The sequence below is a fragment of the Taudactylus pleione genome, unplaced genomic scaffold, assembly GCF_031769625.1.
Source record: "Taudactylus pleione unplaced genomic scaffold, aTauple2 ptg000513l, whole genome shotgun sequence".
Taxonomy (NCBI): Eukaryota; Metazoa; Chordata; class Amphibia; order Anura; family Myobatrachidae; genus Taudactylus; species Taudactylus pleione.
The window spans coordinates 5,560,377-5,580,213 of record NW_028284915.1 but is presented as its reverse complement, the minus strand read 5'-3'; positions in this window follow the sequence as shown (position 1 = coordinate 5,580,213).

The window sequence follows — 19,837 nt, the reverse complement described above, 5'->3', positions numbered from 1 at the left end:
AGAGGCAGTTAAGGATCAACAGGATAGTATGTTGGAGTTTGTATGGCAAGGATATGGGACTGGGTGTTCAACGGCATCTATGTCATGTGCCTTTCCATTTATATGGTTTAGTTGATCCTACCAAATCATTTATAATTTGTAAAGCGCTAAAAGGTTGGGCGAGGGAGCAGGCAAATTCACATGACTCATGTAGGCCCTTAGATGCGGGTATGTTAAAGAATTTGTTAGTGGCAGTCTCAGGCATAGATAAAGGTGAATTTGAATCTGTCTTGTTCAGTCTGTCTCTTGAGCTGGCATTTCTTTTTGGCACTTTAAGGATTGTGGAATTAGCAGTGGTTAATAAGAAATCAGTCAACACAGGCTTGCTATTTGATAACGTTGTAGTTCAGGCTAATTTAACCTTGTTAAAAGTACAAAAATCTAAAACAGATCAGCTGGGTAGGGGGCATTAGATCTCTGTGCCTTCGCATCCGGAGCCAATTATCTGCCCAGTAACTCTAGCTAACTTGTATAACCAACAGCGTCCTAGGGGGGGGCACAATGGCTTATTCATGAAGATATTTCCCCTTTCTCTAAGTTACAGTTTACAGGTGTGTTCAATAGATGCCTGATAGCTCTGGACATGCCAATTTGACCAGTACAGCACCCACTAGTTTAGGATTGGGGCAGCAACATGCGCAGCGGCATCAGGTTTTTCCATGGAGACAATCAAGAACTGGGGTAGATGGAAGTCTTCAGCTTACAAGGGTTATATAAGGGGTGATAAATTGCAGAAATAGTGGTACTCCTTGTGAGTTTGTTCTTTGGGAAACCCAGTGCCTTATGCTACCTGCCACTAGGGGGATTGGAGTTCTTTTCACTTTTGCCCTCAAAAGTCATAGAGGTTTTGTGTCGTTCACCTCCATCTGAGTCACCCAAACCCCTTTCCTTAGCTTAGAGTTTTTATTATTATAATTTACTAATGCTTGTGTTATACAATTTTTACCCATTACAGGTTTTTTGAGGAAAGATTGTCAGGTGTGGATTGTTGGGCATTCTTTTGTTTATTGGGCTAGTAGGCATCAATGCACTAGATTAGACCCTTTTCAGGTCCGCTGGATTGGGTTGAGAGGGTATAGGTGGAGCGGCCCTTTGGAACTTCTTTGGCAATCAGAGAACAATTGGGGACCCCAAACTGTCTAGTCGTGCGCTTAGGTGGTAATGACCTTGACACGTGTAAAGTAGGGATGTGCAGGCTCGGTTCTACTCGGTTCCGTTCGTTTTTTTTTACCGAATCTTATTGGCTATCCAAAACTCGTGACAGCTGAAACCCAATAAGATTCGGGAAAAAAAACCGAACGGAACCAAGCAGAACCGAGCCTGCACATCCCTAGTGTAAAGGAGTCGAGCCAATTAAGTGGGTTTTGAAGTTAATAGCAGAGTGCTGGCCGCAGATTAAGCTTTGTTGGTCAGAGGTCATTCCGCTGAGGTTTTGGCAGGGTACGCAAGGTGAAGCAGCCCTGGATAGAGTTTGGAGAAAGCTGAACACTGCAGTGTCTAGGTTTGTGATTGGTTTGGATGGGCGTGTTATCAGGCACCCTCATCTTTGGTATAAAGAGGCGCACTTATATAGGCCGGATGGGGTGCACCTCAAGGAAGAAGGTTTGGAGATTTTTATCACGGCCATTTTAGAGTAGATCAGGGGGTGTTAGGTTTTGTTTGTGGCATTACGTGGCCAGTTGTCCACGTTGCTTGGTGAAAAGCAGTGCTCCTTGGCAGCTCAATATAGTGCAGTTGAGCTTGGCTAGCATTCCCCCTTTGAGAGAGGCGAGTCGGTTACTACTTTAGGGGAGGACCAGGTCTCCATCCTAGGGAGGGACCAGCACTGTGCTAGTTAAAGGGAGGTGGTACTACCCAGGACGGTTTGCATACAGGGTGGAAACTCCACCCCATTTTGGTAAATAACAATTATTATGAGCTGTTAACCAAGGTAGCACTGCTCTTTCGCCACCAGGATTAATTCAAATTCTTATTCAATCTTAATAAATTTGGCTGTGACCTCTTTTTTCTAGAGATGTGCGCTGACCCTCGTATTTTGGTTTTGGTTTTGGATCTGGATCTTTGCATCTGAATCTGGTTTTGGATTTTTTTCCTTGGTGTTTTGTTTTCGTGTTTTGGTTTGGGATGATGATTTTTTTCTTAAAAAACCATAAAAACAGCTAAAATAACATAAAATGGACCTATTTTTGTTCCTACAGTATAATTAACCTCAATAACATTTATTTCCAGTAATTTCCAATTTTGACCACCTCACAATATTATTTGCTTCATCTAGTTAAGGCCAAAAGGTTGCACCCAGGTAGCTGGCTGACTAAGCTAAGTGACACAGTGGGCGGCACTAACATGTGGCAGTTCAGCTTCAAATTTCCAACATGGATACAGTGTGTTATACAGTGTGGGGTGGATACACCAACAGTGAACTTACTGTGACACCATTGTCAGCAGAGTGGAGTTGCTGACGGTGTCCTCAGTACATGGAATGGCAGTGCTGCGGTGCTGGCAGTGTCCTCAGTGAAGGGTACCAGTGATTTCAGCAGTGCGGGGGTGCCAGCGGTGTCTTTAGTGCAGGTTTGCTGGCTGTGTTGGCAGTGCGGGGGTGCCAGGGGTGTCTTTAGTGCAGGTTTGCTGGCTGTGTCAGCAGTGCGGGGGTGCCAGCGGTGTCTTTAGTGCAGGTTTGCTGGCTGTGTTGGCAGTGCGTGGGTGCAGTGGGGTCTTAGTGCAGGTTTGCTGGCTGTGTCGGCAGTGCGGGGGTGCCAGCGGTGTCTTTAGTGCAGGTTTGCTGGCTGTGTTGGCAGTGCGGGGGTGCCAGTGGTGTCTTTAGTGCAGGTTTGCTGGCTGTGTCGGCAGTGCGGGGGTGCCAGCGGTGTCTTTAGTGCAGGTTTGCTGGCTGTGTTGGCAGTGCGTGGGTGCAGTGGGGTCTTAGTGCAGGTTTGCTGGCTGTGTCGGCAGTGCGGGGGTGCCAGTGGTGTCTTTAGTGCAGGTTTTCTGGCTGTGTCAGCAGTGCGGGGGTGCCAGTGGTGTCCTCATTGCAGGTTTGCTGACTGTGTCGGCAGTGCGGGGTTTGCTGGCGATGTCCTCAGTACATGGAATGGCAGTGCTGCAGTGCTGGCAGTGTTCTCAGTGAAGGGTACCAGTGACGTCGGCAGTGTGGGGGTGCCAGTGGTGTCTTTAGTGCAGGTTTGCTGGCTGTGTCGGCGGTGATGGGGTGCAGCGGTGTCTTTGTGCAGGTTTGCTGGCTGTGTCGGCTGTGCAGGGGTGATCTCAATGCCATGCCAGTGGTGTCGGCAGAGCGGGGGTGCCAGCGTTATCCTCAGAGCAGGTTTGCTGACTGTATCGGCAGTGCAGGGGTGCTGGTGGTGTCCTCAGTGTGGGAGTGTCGGCAGTGTGGGGGTCGCTGACGGTGTCCTCAGTACGTTGGGCAGGAGAGCAGGAGTGTTGGCAGCGGTGGTGTCGGCAGCGGGGAATGCTGCCAGTGGGGGTGCCGGCGGAGTCGGCAGCGGGGGGTGCCGGCGATGTAGGGCAGCGGGGGATGGCGGGCGCCGTCTTCTTTTTATCGTTTGTGCTGTTTTCAATGGGCTTAGCGCTGATTGGCTGAGAGCCGTGACAGACTGCTTTCTTAGCCAATCAGCGTTAAGCCCGCTCAAAACAAAACCTCGCGACTCAACAGAGGGGTTGCGAGGTTTTGCCTTGGGTCAGGGATCCGGGGCAGGCAGGGAGATCCAAGCTGCGCTCGGATTGCCCCAGATCCCCGAAATTCGGGTGGGTTCGGACCTCTGAGATCCGAACCCGATCATCTTTTTTCCAATCTATACAGTTGTCATTAAAGTTAAGCTTAAGAGTGGTGTGTAAAATAATAAAACTATGGGTGACTGATTTGTCTATGTACTTTGTAAGGCACTGTGGAACTTTTGATGCGCCATATAAATACATAATAATAATAATAGTAGTAAGGGTGCAAATGTTTGCATCTGCCAAAGAGGGTTGTTGGACCTATTAGAGTGTACATTGCTAGATTTTCACCGTGGCGGAAAAATTTAATTTAGGAGTTTTTATCTGGGATGGTATTTAAATTAGCTTATAATATTATAATTATAATTAGCTTGGGTCGATGTTGCCCAAGTGTGCATGTGCACAACGGAGGTGGCTCCGTCGTGCGCATGCGCGAGACCCGAATAACGACGGCTAAGCCGTCATTATGGGTCTCGCACCAAAGGGGGCGTGCTGTCGATGGTGATTGACAGCACTCCCCCTTTGGTGGGCGTGCCGGGGGCATGGCTGCCCAGATGGAGGCGTTCCCATGGGAACGCCTACAGTCTGGGACCGGCCCCACTGACATCACAAGTGATGTCAGTGGGTGGACTTCTTGCTCTGTAAGAGCAAGAAGTCCACTGGGACTTGCGGCAATGAGACCCTACCACAGGGGTCTCGTTGCAGGTCCGATGGTCGCGATGGTCTTGACCATCGCGACCATCATTTTGGCCGCTTGCTATAGCTGTGGGTGGTAACCCACAGCTATGCGAGCGGCCAGGAGGCCGCTCCAAAATGTAGGAGGGGCGGCCCTGATTCAGAGCAAGCACTCTGTCAGAGCGTCCGGCTCTGAATCAGGGAAAAAGTCTGATAGAGCCAAAAGCACTCCAGGGCTTGCGGCAGCGAGACCCTACTGCAAGGGTCTCATCGCAAGCCCGATGGTCTCGATGGTCTTGACCATCGCTACCATCATTTTGGCCGCTTGGTATAGCTGCGAGTGGTCAGGAGGCCGCTCCAAAAAGTAGGAGGGATGGTCCTGATTCAGAGCAAGCACTCTGTCAGAGCGTCCAGCTCTGAATCAGGGCCAAAGTCTCAACCTAATATACAGAGATGCGGTCAGAATCTTGATCGCTAGAATTCCTGCGGTCAGAATGTCGATGCCGGCAGGTTAGGTTTAGGCTGCGGGGAGTGTTAGGGATAGGGGTTAGGTTAGGAGTACTTACCATTAGGCATCGGCATTGTGACCTGGTCGGGATGCCAGGATAAAGATTATGACCGCCAGGATCCCGAGCTCCGGCATCCAGTACCCATCCCAATATATAATAATCTGAAATTATCTACGGCATTTCAATGTAGAGGGCAACTATGGCATCTTGGCACAATTCAATACAGTAATAACAAGTTTCAAACATAAACAATTACAAGACAGCCCTGGTGTGAAAACCATAAATGTTTAAATTAATGAATGGGTTCTCCTAAAGTAAAAGTAGCCTGGTCTTTGATTTAGCTTTTTGTTTTCTCCATGTGCATTTGTAACTATTTTAAAACTACATTCTTATCTTTTGCTTATATGGTGCCACAGGGGTGCTCCATATATAGGGTAGGGTTTAAAACATACAGCAACATTACAAAAATTGGAAGGTGTCCAAATAGGACAGTTAAAAATGTGTACATACTGTATATATATATATATATATATATATATATATATACGAGGGCTGATTGAAAAGTAAGTTAACACAAAATTCAATCACACATCTGTGACGTAATCTCACAGACGTGTTTCCCCAATCTGACATGACGAAACGTACGAAGATCTTCCACTCGCTGTGACCAAACAAAGTAGACTATGGAAGTCCAACTGCAGGTTCAGGCACATATGAATGTATGAGCTTCACAATAACCAGCATAGCATTGCCACATCTACCTATGGGACAGAAAAACAGAGGCAGTCTCATTACTTTTCAATCAGCCCTCATGTATATATATATATACATATATATATATATATATATATATATATATATATACTGTATGTATGTATGTATGTATACTATATATTGTGGTGAGAGGGGTGGTCTCTCACCTGAATTGCCCACATTCTTGTGGGATCAGCTCCCTCCGAGGAGGCTGTAGTAAAGCCTGTGCATTCGGCATCAGCAGTGGGTGTGGAATTCCAGGTTTTCACAATTGCAAAGACCTAGCTGGAATAATCATTGAAGCACAGGAGGGGTTTAAAACTCTCACACACCTGATGCTCTTTTCCCTGATGATGACTAGAGGCAAGGTAGTAGCTGTAGTGTTGTAGTGCCAGGCAATGTCAGACTGGGGCATGAAGGGACCACCGAGGAATGCAGTGGTAGGGGCCCATGCTTAAGGGGCGTGTTTATCCATCAGAGGAGGTGTGGCCAGTCACTCAAAATGCTTTGCTAATCAATAGGTGTAGATTCTATAGAAGGAAACCAATCACCCATATTGATCAGTGGTACTGCTCCACCAGATAACTGACCATCTAATAGAGTAACAAAGTATAATTTGAGGTCTGGAACCTGACATCTTGAAGAGACGGTGGGCCCTTAGGCAGTGGGGCCCACCGGGGATTTCCCCTGTACCCCTGTGGGCCAGTCCAACCCTGGTGCCAGGGTCCAAGGGCTATGCTGGGAGAGCATGGGCAATTGTGGTTGCAAGCCACTGCTGACTGCTAAGCACAAGGAGTGCCAGAACCTTTTATGTTTCTTTGCTTATTTTCTGCTATGTGCCTGTGTGTGTCCAGGCCTATGCTCACGTATGCTAAGGTGCAGTGTTTGCTTCCATTAAAAGCCACTGCTTTACCAAGTACCTGCCTGTCTGGAGTCCTCATTTCAACCCCCCTGTGTTGCAGTATATACTATATATATATATATATATATATATATACAGACTACATATTTGCAGCTCGCATATTTCATACTTACCTAGAGACTAAGAGATGGCCTTGCAAGCAAGAGCTTATGATTTAGAGGAACTATGAGTGGCTACATAAAGATAATGGAGAGAAAAGTTAGGTAGTGCAGATGCTGCGGATTTAGGAGGAGTGGTGCTGAGCTTAAATAAAGATATTTGTTTTAAGGGCATGTTTAAAGGCTGGGAAACTTGATAAAAGTGTGATTGAGCTTAAGATGGCATTTTGGAGGTGGGGACCAGTTCAGGGGTAGGTGGAAGCAGAGGTAGAGACAGATAATGAAATGTTGGAGACATCTGAGATATTCCATGAGAGTGTTGTGTCACAGAGGCTGATAAACTGATTTACAGGAGGAGCCAGCAGTTGAGAGTGTTGAATGCTCCCTGAGGAGCAAGGAGAATAAGTGAGATAAGATAAATGACCCTTTGATTTTCAATGAGGATATCGCTGGTAATCATGGTGATTGTAGTTTCAGTAGAATGGAGAGATAAAAAATATTTTGAGTTGAGTTTGGGAGGTAGTTGGAAGAGGAGAAGGATGTAAGGCAGCTGTAGACAACTCACTCAAGGAACAAAGTAGAGAGGGATAGGAGAGGTTGAAGGAGAAGAGGAGGGTGTTGAAGGTGGCAAAGAGGTGGTGAGGGTTGGGCAGTTGGATGGAAATGAGAGACTTGAAATAGGACTGTTTAGCAAGTAAAAGAGCAGAGATATAAATTGAGAGAATTAACTTTTATTGGCGGACGGCAGCTAGAGAGCACAATTTCCTCCAGAGGTGCTCAGCAGAGCAAGAGCATGTTTGGAGGAAGTGGGTCAGAGTATAGTGCCAAGGTTGAGGAGAAGACCACCTTCTACTATTTCTGTATTGTGGGTGCTGTTGTCTTTGATCAAATGATCACCAGCCAAACACCACTACATGGTCAAATCATTTGAAAGAGGGATCTCACCAATGTGGGTAACTCTGAGTTTATTGAAGCCAGGTTGGTGTAGATACTCCCCTATTCCTTTACTTTTTAATGTTTCTGTATAGTGCGGGTTATTGTCTGATGATTACTCTGATCACCAGACACTAACCATAACATTGGGGTATCTAGAGGTTTTCTAGAGGGCACCCTTGAGGTAAGTATAATTCCTTTTACTTTGAACTTCTGCAGTTCAGATGACGAGTAAGTCTTTTCAATAGTGTTTGGAAATATATGTTGAGGGCAATTTACACTCCTTAGCACGGAAGGAGTTAAAACACCTCTGTACCTTACATGTATCACAGTGGAATTTTCTGTCTGTCAATTTAACCTTTGATGAAACTGCACATTTTAAATGCCAGGCTATGAGCATAAAAGCAGCACAACTGGGTGTGAGTTTTGTAAACAACAGCTCTATGCTGTGGAACCTTCCTGTTCCTGCTATTTGAGGAAAGTGAGGGTGATCTCTGCAAATAAGTGTGAATGTCCATGGACATCTCACATTTTAGCAAAATAAACACACTATTTCTTTTTACATTTTCACAAATCAATAAATATGTATTTTACTCATGTATATTTAACCACAGTCCCACAAATTGTGCACACACATAATTATCATCCGAAGTTATTCGTTTTCAAGCATACATACACCTTAAATCTTGGCATAGGTTTACAATATTTTTCTCTGTTCTACCTCTTATACAACAGGATGGGTTCAAAAGGATTTTAGATTTTTTTAATTAATACTTCCACAACTGCTACAGTAATAACAAAATGTACAATAACAGTTTGGAAAATAACTTATCTATTCTGCCTGAAGACTAAACTATGAATCCCACAGTTCTTAAAATTAATCCTGATAGTGTTATATAGTGAATAAAATGTTTCTGAGTCAACGATTCAAGGTTGTTGCTTAGCAACCATGAAATTTTGCTGTTGTCAGTTGTTACAGCCAGAAATTTCTATGTGTGATTTTAATGTATTTAAATTAGAGGCTGCAAATTAAATATATATTTTATAGCAGGCTGAACATTTTAATGAAAATATATTTCAGAGGGACTCTAGGCATTAATTAGAAGTCACTGACTTGGGTACACACAGACCTACGTACAAACTAAAAGAGGCCTTGCGTTCTTTTATATTGTTCTAAAGGGCAAGATTAGAGGAAATGAAATATATAGTTATTCTGTAATATTTATGTATTACCAGATATTTATGTATTGTCTACACATACACATTTAGTAATTCACATCAGTCCTTGCCCAGTGGAACACACACACTTACTCACATACAGTAGTCCCACATACAATCACTAGGATTAATTCAGAAGCCAATTAACCTGTCAATATATCTTTGGCGTGTGGGAGGAACAGAGTCCCAAAACTGTCCCCAGGAGATAAAAGGTCACCGCTTCATGCCAAAACCCCAACACTGTGGGCGCCAGAGAGGTCATAAAAATATTTTGCTCTGGTGTTAGCAAGAGACTTCATTTGACAAAACTGGCTGGGTATTACAGTACCCGCTCCCTGTACATAACAGACAATTAAAGGCCCCTCTTCTCTTGTTCCTGAAAAAGCAGGACTTGATCACTGCTTTTCTGGCACAAGGAGTGTCATACTGTTGCAGATCAGCCTGTGTTGTACATTGAATAACCAGGATGGCATATTGAGTATTGCTTGATGCATTGTGTTTTCTATATTATCTTCTAAGTTTATAATGTGCAGAAAAATGTCAACTATTATTAAAAAAGTGCTATAGCTGATTTTGTGATTAATTTAAATTAAACACTAGGGGGTAAATTTACTTAGATTCATGTTTGGTCGAGTTTTGCCGTTTTTAATCTCGATTTGACTCGCTCAAATTTGGGTGAGATTAGGCTTCTGAAACACTCAAATTTACCAAGTAGCATGTTTTGCTGAGTGTTTTCCGATAGTGTATCTGATCGAGTTTTTCCCCCGAGTTGCAAGTTTAGATGAGATTACTCACCCGAGATTGCAGTGTCTTCTCTCTGCCAAACTCTCCCAGACAAGCAGCCTACACATGTCAGTGAGATATGTGTAGGCTGCTTGTGTGTTATATTGTATCTTTTAAAAAATTGTTTAATGTTTAAAAAAATTATGTAGGGCCACCCCCCCAAAAAACATAAACAGCCTTAGGCTGCTCACCTAGTCATGGTTCCTAAAAATATGGGGGGAAAATGTGTAGGTTTACCCCTTAATTTAAGAACCAGTACTGGGCTGCTGAGCCTGTCCTGGTTTTAAAAATAGGGGGTGGGGATTGTGTGGGGGGCCCCCCCTATCTTTAAAACCATCACCAGGCTCCAATTCGGCCGGGGTGTAATGCCACACCCTATCACCATGTCTCCACGGCCAAAGCATTATCACCCCAAGCCATTCAGCCCAAGCTGGGGATCTCAGGGGAGGTGGGGACCCCACCAATAAAGGGGACCCCCCTCTCCCGAGCACCCCAGGCTTGGTCTGAAGCCTAGGGCTCTTCCCCACACCCCTGGAGCAGTGGGTGTATGGGTAATAGTAGTGTAAATTGTAAGAAACTATTGTTTTTTACCGTGGAACTATTGGTGCCAGCGTGCCTGCCGTTTGTCACTTGTGAACCTAGTAAATTTACCCCTAGGGGAAGGGAATTCAATTAGTCACGATAATTTATCAGGGGTGAAAAAAGGTGGTAGCCTAGGGATTTAACACCGAGGGCTATTCAATTACGGCCCTTTTTTGTAGTCCAATAAATTATCCGTTATCGAGCGTTAACACATAGGGGTAAATTTACTAAGAATTGTGTTTGGTCGAGATTGCAATCTCGGGTGAGTTTAGCCATTTTTTACAACCTGCAAATTTACTAAAGACAAACTTGGGTGAGTTTGGGAGTGATTTCTCATTTTTCACTGAAACACTTAGTGAGATTGCAAGCGCTATTAAGTACACTATCGACCAAACTCGCAAGTGCTTTCACTGGAAAATATACAACTCTGAAATTTACCAAGCATCATGATTATAATCACGGGTGTAATTGTAGCAAACTCGCAGCTAAATAGAAGTTTCAAATAGACCACCTCCTGAGCTGCAAGTTTGGCAGAAACATACACAGCTCAGTGTGATTTGTGTATGTTTCTTCATGTGTAATACCCAAAGCATACATTTTTTTTTAAAAAAAGGTTGTAGGCCCCCCCACAAAAAGCATAACCAACTCTGGCTGCTCACCCAGTCCTAGCGCTTAAAAATACATGAAACAAAATATGTAGGGTTCCCCTGTATTTTAGGAACCAGCACTGGGCTGCTGAGCCTATTCTGGTTTTAAAAATAGGGGGGAATTGTGTAGGGGTCCCCCAATTTTTAAGACCAGCACCAGGCTCCAATCCGGCAGGGGTGTAATGCCACAGCCAGGGGACCCTATCACTGGGCCTCCCCAGCCAAGCCGGTCAGCCCAAGCTGGGGATCTCAGGGGAGGTGGGGACTCCATCAATTAAGGGGCCCCCCTCTCCCAAGCACCCCAGGCTTAGTCTGAAGCCCAGGGCTCTACCCTGCACCCCTGGAGCAGTGGGTGTGGGGGTAATAGTAGTGTTAATAGTAAGAAACTATTCTTTTTTACCATGGAACTACAGGTGCAAGCATGCCTGCCCTTTCGCACTTGTGGAACTACAAGTGCCAGCAGGTGGCCAGCACCCATCCCCGCTGTAAAAAAAAAAGGTTTTTAAAAACCCCAAAACACACCCACACCATAGATTGTACAACTCTATTACATATGGCCACCTCACTCACACACACTTACTTGCTGCCCGACGATCAGTCCACTTCTCCAAGTAGAAATCCAATGAGAGTACCTGAAAAAAATACAATACTCACCCCCATACTTGCGCTGATCTCTGTAGCATCCCTGGGTCTTGGCAAGAAAACCAACCTGGCACCCGGACTGTACACTTACAGCAGCAATTTATACACATGACTGCCCACGTGTGAACTGTCAGGAGCCGGCAGCCAATCAGTGGCCGCTAACTGTAGAGCGCCCGCTGATTGGCTCTGGCTCCTGACAGTTCTCTCGTGACTTGGTCAGTCAGTCAGGATCCGGTTAGCGGTGTATGTGGTCACACGCATACATCGCTAATGTAAGTGTATGGTCTGGGTGCCGGTTTGTTTTTTTGCCAAAACCTGGTGATGCTATAGGGACCAGCGCAAGGACAGAGTTGCTGCTAGCCAGTTAGGGACTACAGCCTTGAGAAAGCAACTGCGAAAAATGCGTTGGATTAATGTTGATGCACTGCTGTCCTTCATGTGAAATTAAATGGTTTTACATATAGTAGCTTTATGATATGATGTCCTATAGGGGCATTAGAAAATGATCTGAGACTTCCTATCTTCAACTATAATTCAAGAGTGGCTGAATGTATGCGCTCTTAAATCATATCGTATAATGAATGTAATAATATTTATTCATTGGATAATGTGGCTTAACTTATGTGCTTTCCCTAACAACTATGTTAACTTATGAGCATCTGTTTTAAATATACGAGGAGTGCTTTGATATAAATTAACTGAATGAACTTGCTCCATGTATGCTCTCTTTTAGCTAACTTTATCTAAATCCCTAGCATCTACTATATATGAGAAAGTGTATGTGCTTTCCCAATTAACTTTGGTCATTTATGAGCGTTTGTGTATACACGAGGAGTGCCATAATATAAATCAACTTAATGCACTTGCCTCCGGTATGCGCTCCTGAAGTTGACCTTACTATATCCACCAGCGTTTAATATACATGAGGAGTACTGTGCTATAATTCAGCTATGCACACTAGCCGTGTGTGTGCACTCCTGAAACTAACCCTGCTAAACTTACAAGTGTTTGCTATATATAATGAACACTGTGTTATAAATAAATTGAATGCACTTGCTTTGTTGTATGAGCGCTGGAATGTAGCAAGTAAAGGTGCCCATACATCTGCGACGGATCATCGCGATGTAGCGATGCGATCGGAAATGCCAATCCGCCGGTCAGAAATGCAGACCGGCAACCATCGTTCAGCGATCCATAGCAGGATCGCTGAAATTTTACATGTTAAATGACCCCGATTTGACGATCACGATAATTTTTTGATTGCGATCGTCATATCGGAGAAATCCAACATGTTGGATTTTTGCGATCCTGTGATGCCGGGTTGCAGCATCACAGAATCGCGGCAATCAATCGCTGACACAGATCTTAAGAGATGCAAAGAGCTCCTGGCAAGCAAGTTATCAGCCCAAGTGGCACATGAGATCTCCTGCTTCAGCATCTCCTGCAAATGCTACTGTCAGGAAAAAAACTGATCTTTTCCTAGAGATCCACTGATGATGAGTCAACTCAGCGGACCAGAATGAAACATCTGGTTAGGCTTAAAAGAATTGCAGACATATATTGACACCTCTGCTGTGACTCAATCTGATACAGTAAGCATCACTGGTGGAATGGTGAAGGATTACTTTAAGGACAATGTCCAAATTAACATCTCACAAAGTCCCTCACAAATATAAAGGTGAGTAGGAGAGCTCAAGGACAATTGCATTGTGTACCACTTTTCATTTATTATGGACTTTGAGAAAATTGTGTGTGTTTGACAAGCAGCATACATTATATTACTGTATTATACTGGGGGATTTGGCCCCAAATCAAAATTATATTAATACAAAGCAAAATTATTAACACATGAAAGCATGGTTACTTCAGTCTCCATGAGATTATTGCCACTGTGCCATACAATGACTATGAATAGTTATGGTGACAGTATGAATACTTGTAAACTATTATGAAAAACAAGGAAGTCAGCTGTTTATCTTCACCAAACCAAATTTATGGAAATACTAATAGGTGCCCTACGGTAATATGACTCTCTTTTATGTTCCCCCTAATTGATTAATTAATCCCCTCCACCTCCTATTTTGACCTGAGGCCTGTGATTTTCTGATTGGAGTAGTTATTTTTTATTAATTAATTAATTAACTTATTAATATATAATTTTGTTACAAGGCTGTTATTTTGGCCTGAATTACCTGTATTGGCCTGACGCCTGTTATATTCTTTTAAACTGCCATGTGTTTGTGAGTCTGTTCTGTCGGTTAGTTATACCAGCCAGCTTGCTGCAGCCTTTGGCCAGTATTGGTGAAAACAATATTGTGATCTGGTCACAATTCACTGTTAATTATGTTATTGATGTTAATAATACTGTAGGAACAAAAACAGTGTTTTTATAAATTTTTAAGGAAATCCAAACCCCAAACAATTGAGAATGTTTTTCCAAAACCAAAACTCAATGATGATTTAGAGCCAAAACCAAAACACAGTGGTCTGTGCACATCTCTAGTTGATATGGAATATTACAAGAGTGGGCGAGTGCCAAATGTTCTGTAATATTCTTCACTGTAAATATTTAAAATATATTTCTTGCTGTATATGTAATTACCAAATGTTATTAATCTGTAAATTTAGAAACATTTTTTGTAAATAACAAATGCTTGTAGGCATAATCTTTATACTATTAAATAGTCATAAATAGTTATATTTTCTTTAGTAAACTTTGGTATAATTCAGCATTTCATACATCAAGGGTTTATATGCATTATGAAACACAGGGCCTGATTCAGAGCCGCTCGTAAGCGGCCGCTCGTTCGCTCCGAGCGATGTTCGCACATCTGTGCATACGTCGTAATGCGCATGCGCCAACCAGTCAGTGCGATCGGAAATTGAGCACTCGCCAAATAGCGAGTGCCTGCTAATTTGAGCGACAGGATGAGGCGTTTCTGGGTAGTAACAGGGGAAGGTGCTTGAAAACGGGGAGTGGAGATCCGAACGCAGGCGTGCCAAATGGTCAAAACGGGCGTTTTAAGGGTGTGCATAATTAACAAAGCAGCGTCATCGACCACGTCACTTGGTTGTCTCTTAGCCTGAACTGTTCGCATGATTGCGTTAGGATAAACCTACCACAAGCACTGCGAGCAGTTCAGGCGCCTTTCGATGTACTCGATTAATCAAATAAATAGCGGAGATGACGTAGGATGCGAGCAGCCAGGGGGAGTCTTTACAAAATAGCGAGCGCATGTTTTGTTCACTCGCTCAGACATAGAGGCATCAACAGACCGCAAAGAGCGAGCGCTCAATTTAAATAGCCGGTCCCTTTTTCTGACTGAGCGAGCACAAATAGCGTCCGGCTCTGAATCAGGCCCACAGTTCCCCAGTTCACTTTATGTCTCACTGTAGTGCCTCCAGTTCAGATTATGCTACAGTTGCCACTATTTAATTTATGCCACTGTGCCCTCAGTTCATAATGTGCCACAGATTGTTCCCCCTGTTCACAGTATTCCAAAGTACCCCAATTCAGATTAAGCCATACAGTGTCCTAGTTCGCATTATGCCACATTCCCCCCCAGGTCACATTATTCCTGACAGTGTGCCCAGTTCTCATAATGCCACACAGTGCTGCAAGTTCACATTATGCATTTTTTACCTGCTGTATGTAAAGCATTATATTAAAAGGCTACCAAGTAAATTGTATTGTTTTAAGTGACAGCTCATGTATTGGACATTCATTTGCTAATGTTATACCCTAACTAACCAGACTTTTAAGGTTTCCCTATTCTTATTCTTCTCTTCAAAACTCAAAAACATTTTTTGTAAGGTCCACATAAGACAGAGGTTGCTCTTCAATGTATTTTGTTGTTATGTATCTGTATGAAATTGCTCTTTCATATAGTGGTGTGTGAAAATGCTAACACCAACACCTTATGAAAGAGCACTTACCCACCCCTCTTTATGAAAGAGTACTTAGCCACCCCTCTGTATGAAAGAGCACTTCCCCACCCCTCTGTATGATAGAGCACTTACCCACCCCTCTGTATTAAAGAGCACTTACCCACCCCTCTGTATGAAAGAGCGCTTACCCACCCTTCTGTATGAAAGAGCACTTACCCTCCCCTCTGTATAAAAGAACACTTACCCACTCCTCTGTATGATAGAGCACTTACCCACTCCTCTGTATGAAAGAGCACTTACCCTCCCCTCTGTATGAAAGAGCACTTACCATCCCCTCTGTATAAAAGAGCACTTACCCACCCCTCTGTATGATAGAGCACTTACCCACTCCTCTGTATGAAAGAGCACTTACCCTCCCCTCTGTATGAAAGAGCACTTACCATCCCCTCTATATGAAGGAGTACTCCTCCATCTCACACTACATTTACTAACCTCCCACCTGACACTACAGTACTCATGCAATTTCATTGATGCCAAGCTTCAGGGAGTGTAACTGCATGGCATGGGCCCTGCCTTATTATGATAGAGGATGGTCCCTCAGGCAGCATCAGAAAGGCACAGAAAGAGGAGCCAGATGTTCAGTCAGTGCCTCACACCCCCCCCCTGTACTGCCCATGTCCCATGGTTAGGATTATGATCCTGATCCATCCAGCAATCTTAAATTGGTGAGGGCTTCTCATGTTGTTAGTGTCTCATTTGGCTGCTAACTGCCTAAGCTGGCTAAGCAGTTCCCCCACCTCCGTTGGCACCTGGAGCTCCACCACCAGGTTTTATGTCCATGCTTTGCCACTGTGCGTTACCTTACAGCATAAAAAGAGTACAGTATGTCAGTATTTTGCCAATTTTCTTGTTGACCTAGTATATTCAGTCTAGGAAAGAAGTGTTTTACATTGAGCAGTTTCTAATAACCTTCTAATGTCACAGTATTTTCTACACGTTCAGTTAAATGGGTTTATCCAAAAAATATGATTTGCAAGCTAATTGAAAGGATTTGCTTGATTCAGCCAGCTGCTTGCTCATTTGTCTTAAGTAGCTTTTTAAGAAGGCAATAATAGTCCCTCTGCTATCACAGCACTGCATCCTATCAATATTGAGTATTATATCATTTCCTATTATTCCAAACCTGAGCATCTCTTAAATGGAATCAATTAGATTATGCCAGGGAGTCTGTTAATCTCTAAACTATTTTTCTGAAATGTAAGAAAATATTGATAACAGAAATGTGAACATGCTCAAAATGATTAGATAATGATTACTTGGAATATAAGAGGTGGATTATCTGGATGACAGTAAAAATAATGTCTAATTGACTGGGGCGCTGGACCTTACAAATGATTACATTTAAAAGTATATTATTTCTTTGTTTGTGATGCAAGGTTTGTATTTTCGAGCAGTTGGGCAAATTTTTACTGACACAAGTCTTTTAATAAATAATATTAATTGCGAGGTTCTTGTGATGGTCTGGGCAAGTTGATTTGCCCTCCACAAATCAGAAATTAGATAAGGCTGTCTTCCACCTATACAGTGTTTGAAGATAAAAAAAAGTAACATCCAGCAGAAGCCACACACCACTTCAGCCAGTGTTGTACACCCTGACTAGAGGCATACACATTACTCCTTTAGGTATTTACTACCCTTACTGTATATACTGTATTTATGTATATACTTACGATTATACTGTATATACAGTTGAAACATGGACTAAGGGCATGAGTCAGAGATGGATGTTATGCTGATGTTTTCACAAATAGCCAACGGTTTTTCTACTGTACATGCGCAGTCGCACTGCACATGTCTGCGATTGTCTTGCTACATTGCAGAGAGAGGATTTATTTGCACAGTGATTCATAGGCAGGGACCATTTGGGGGAGATAATGGGGTGCTGGTGACTAAATCAGGAGGATGTCACAGCTTGCAACTGCTATCCCGTACAAAGTCATTAAGGCTCCAGTGACTGTGGGCCTGATTCAGAGCCGCTCGCTAGATGCAATCGCTCACACAATGTGTATGCAAATTGCACAGGCAGTGCTATCGCACAACAATGCATTAGCACGCCCAGTATTTCTTAGAGAGCGATCACATAGTATATGCAGACACCCACCAGCCTGTTTTAAGATGCCCACTTGTGCACGTCATGTCCAGGAAGTGTATACAACCATCGGTACATCTGGTAACATTGGATGCTATCGCGAGCGCTTCAGTATAAAAACAAGTCAGGTGACGTGTACTATGATGCTGTCTTTTAATTATGCACACCTCTAAAACGCCATTGAGATGCTCAAGCACGCCTGCGTTTGCACCTCCACTCTCCCATTTTTAATGACCAGCCCCTGTTACCACCTACAAACAGCTTCCACTGCTGGGCTGTCTATGTGCAGCGAGTGAATGCATTGTGAACTTTCGCTAAGGTATGCACATGCGCACAATGCATACACACTGCATACCATCAACAGCAGCGAGAGCATGCAGCTTAGCAAGCGGGTCTGAATCAGGCCCTTAGTTCCACTGGCTATTCTGTATGACCATAGGGCTACTCAGAAGTCCAATAATTGACCGATGTGTATCCGATGGTTGCATCTTTGTATGCAAGCGTTGTATCTGTGATGCTGCTGGTGGGTGTCTCAATATACATCCTGGCAGCTGCGACATTTGCATAGATTCGTACAGTCGTTGTGTACAAAGATGCAGTAGTGAAGGGACTTGCATCCATCTCTGAATCAGGCATTAAGACCCACTTTGGTTAATGTGTGTATGAAGATATTTGGTAGATAAAATTCAAAGAGTAAAGGACATTTAAAAAATGCATTATTCATATTTCTGCAACGGTTCTAAACAAAAGATGGCTGCTGATTGGAGGAAATCATATTTCATTTTTTTCAGTGTTAAGGCATTTTTTACATATGTTGTGTATCTATTTTGGTACTATTTTGTAAACAGTTGAAACCTCACTGAATATCTGTAGATTGCCAATTACGAGTTGGGTACAGGATGCCTGTGCTCGAGATCACCGTACATATCGATAGGTTGGGTTGGGTACGGGATGCCGACACTCGGGATCATGGCGGTCAGAATCCCGACGCCGGCATTCCAACAGGGTTAGTATAGCAGCACTTGTTGGTCAGAATGCTGACCCTCCCACTCTCCCTACCCTAACTCTACTTCCATAGTGTCTGATCCTATCCCCCCCTAGTGCCTAAACCTAACCTCCCACTCACCGCACCCTAAACCTAACTCTCCCTCCTTAGTGCCTAACCCTAACCCCTGAACCTAACCCTCCCCCCAACCCTGCTACTTACCTTTGGTATCCAGGCGGTCAGGATGCTGGCGCCGGGAGTGCGATTGGCATTGGGATTCTGACGCCGGTAATGTAACGACTGCTGAGATGCCGAAAGTATCCCAATAAGTTGGCAATGAATTTCAGCTGCTGATGTACCCTTTAGATGCAGAAATCTGATCACACTACGCTTCTCAATGTTTAACCATGGCTCTGCCAGCCCCGCTATCTGACAGCTGATGTTGGCACAGTATGACTGATATGATTGATATGAGGCACAGTCTAATGACCGTGATGGGGAAGCAGTGGTCTACCTGCTCTAGCCTTGCAGAAAATTAGAATGAATTAGAGAACATTGCACACATGAGAGGTCTTGTTGCCTTACTTACTGAACCTCGTTCGTATATTCATACAGGTATTTTTCTGTCACTATTTCAAAAAGTAAGAAAACCCTTAGGGGTATATTAACTAAAGTGCGGGTTTTTAGAAGTGGAGATGTTGCCCATAGCAACCAATCAGATTCTAGGTATTATCTTCTATAAGGTTCTAGATAAATGTTAAGTAGAATCTGATTGGTTGCTATGGGCAACATCTCCACTTCTAAAAATCTGCACTTTAGTATATATACCCCTTACTATAGCTTACATTCTTCCTGTATTTATTTAATTTTCTTGTGTTTTCATGATTACAGTATATTGCATATAGGTCCTGATTCAGCAAGGAACGCATGGATGCAGACGTACGCACGGCAGCTGTGAGAACATGCTAATAAATGCATAAACACGGCAATCGCAGCACAAAGATGCAGACGCCCAGTACTACATAATGCCGCCCCCTTTACCGTCCGCTAATGTTCGTATTGATATGCAAGGCTGATAAAACATCGGGAACATCGATTAACATCGGAGTAGAATGCAGATTAAAGGTAGACCTGACCCTGCCGCAGGAGTTGAGAGAATTCCTGAACTCAGAGGGACACCAGGCTGCATCTATCATCTCAGTAGCTAATTTATGCATGCCCCTGTAACTGGGTGCGAACGCACTGGCACGTCTACGTTTGGCCAATCACTCCCCGTATCCACCCA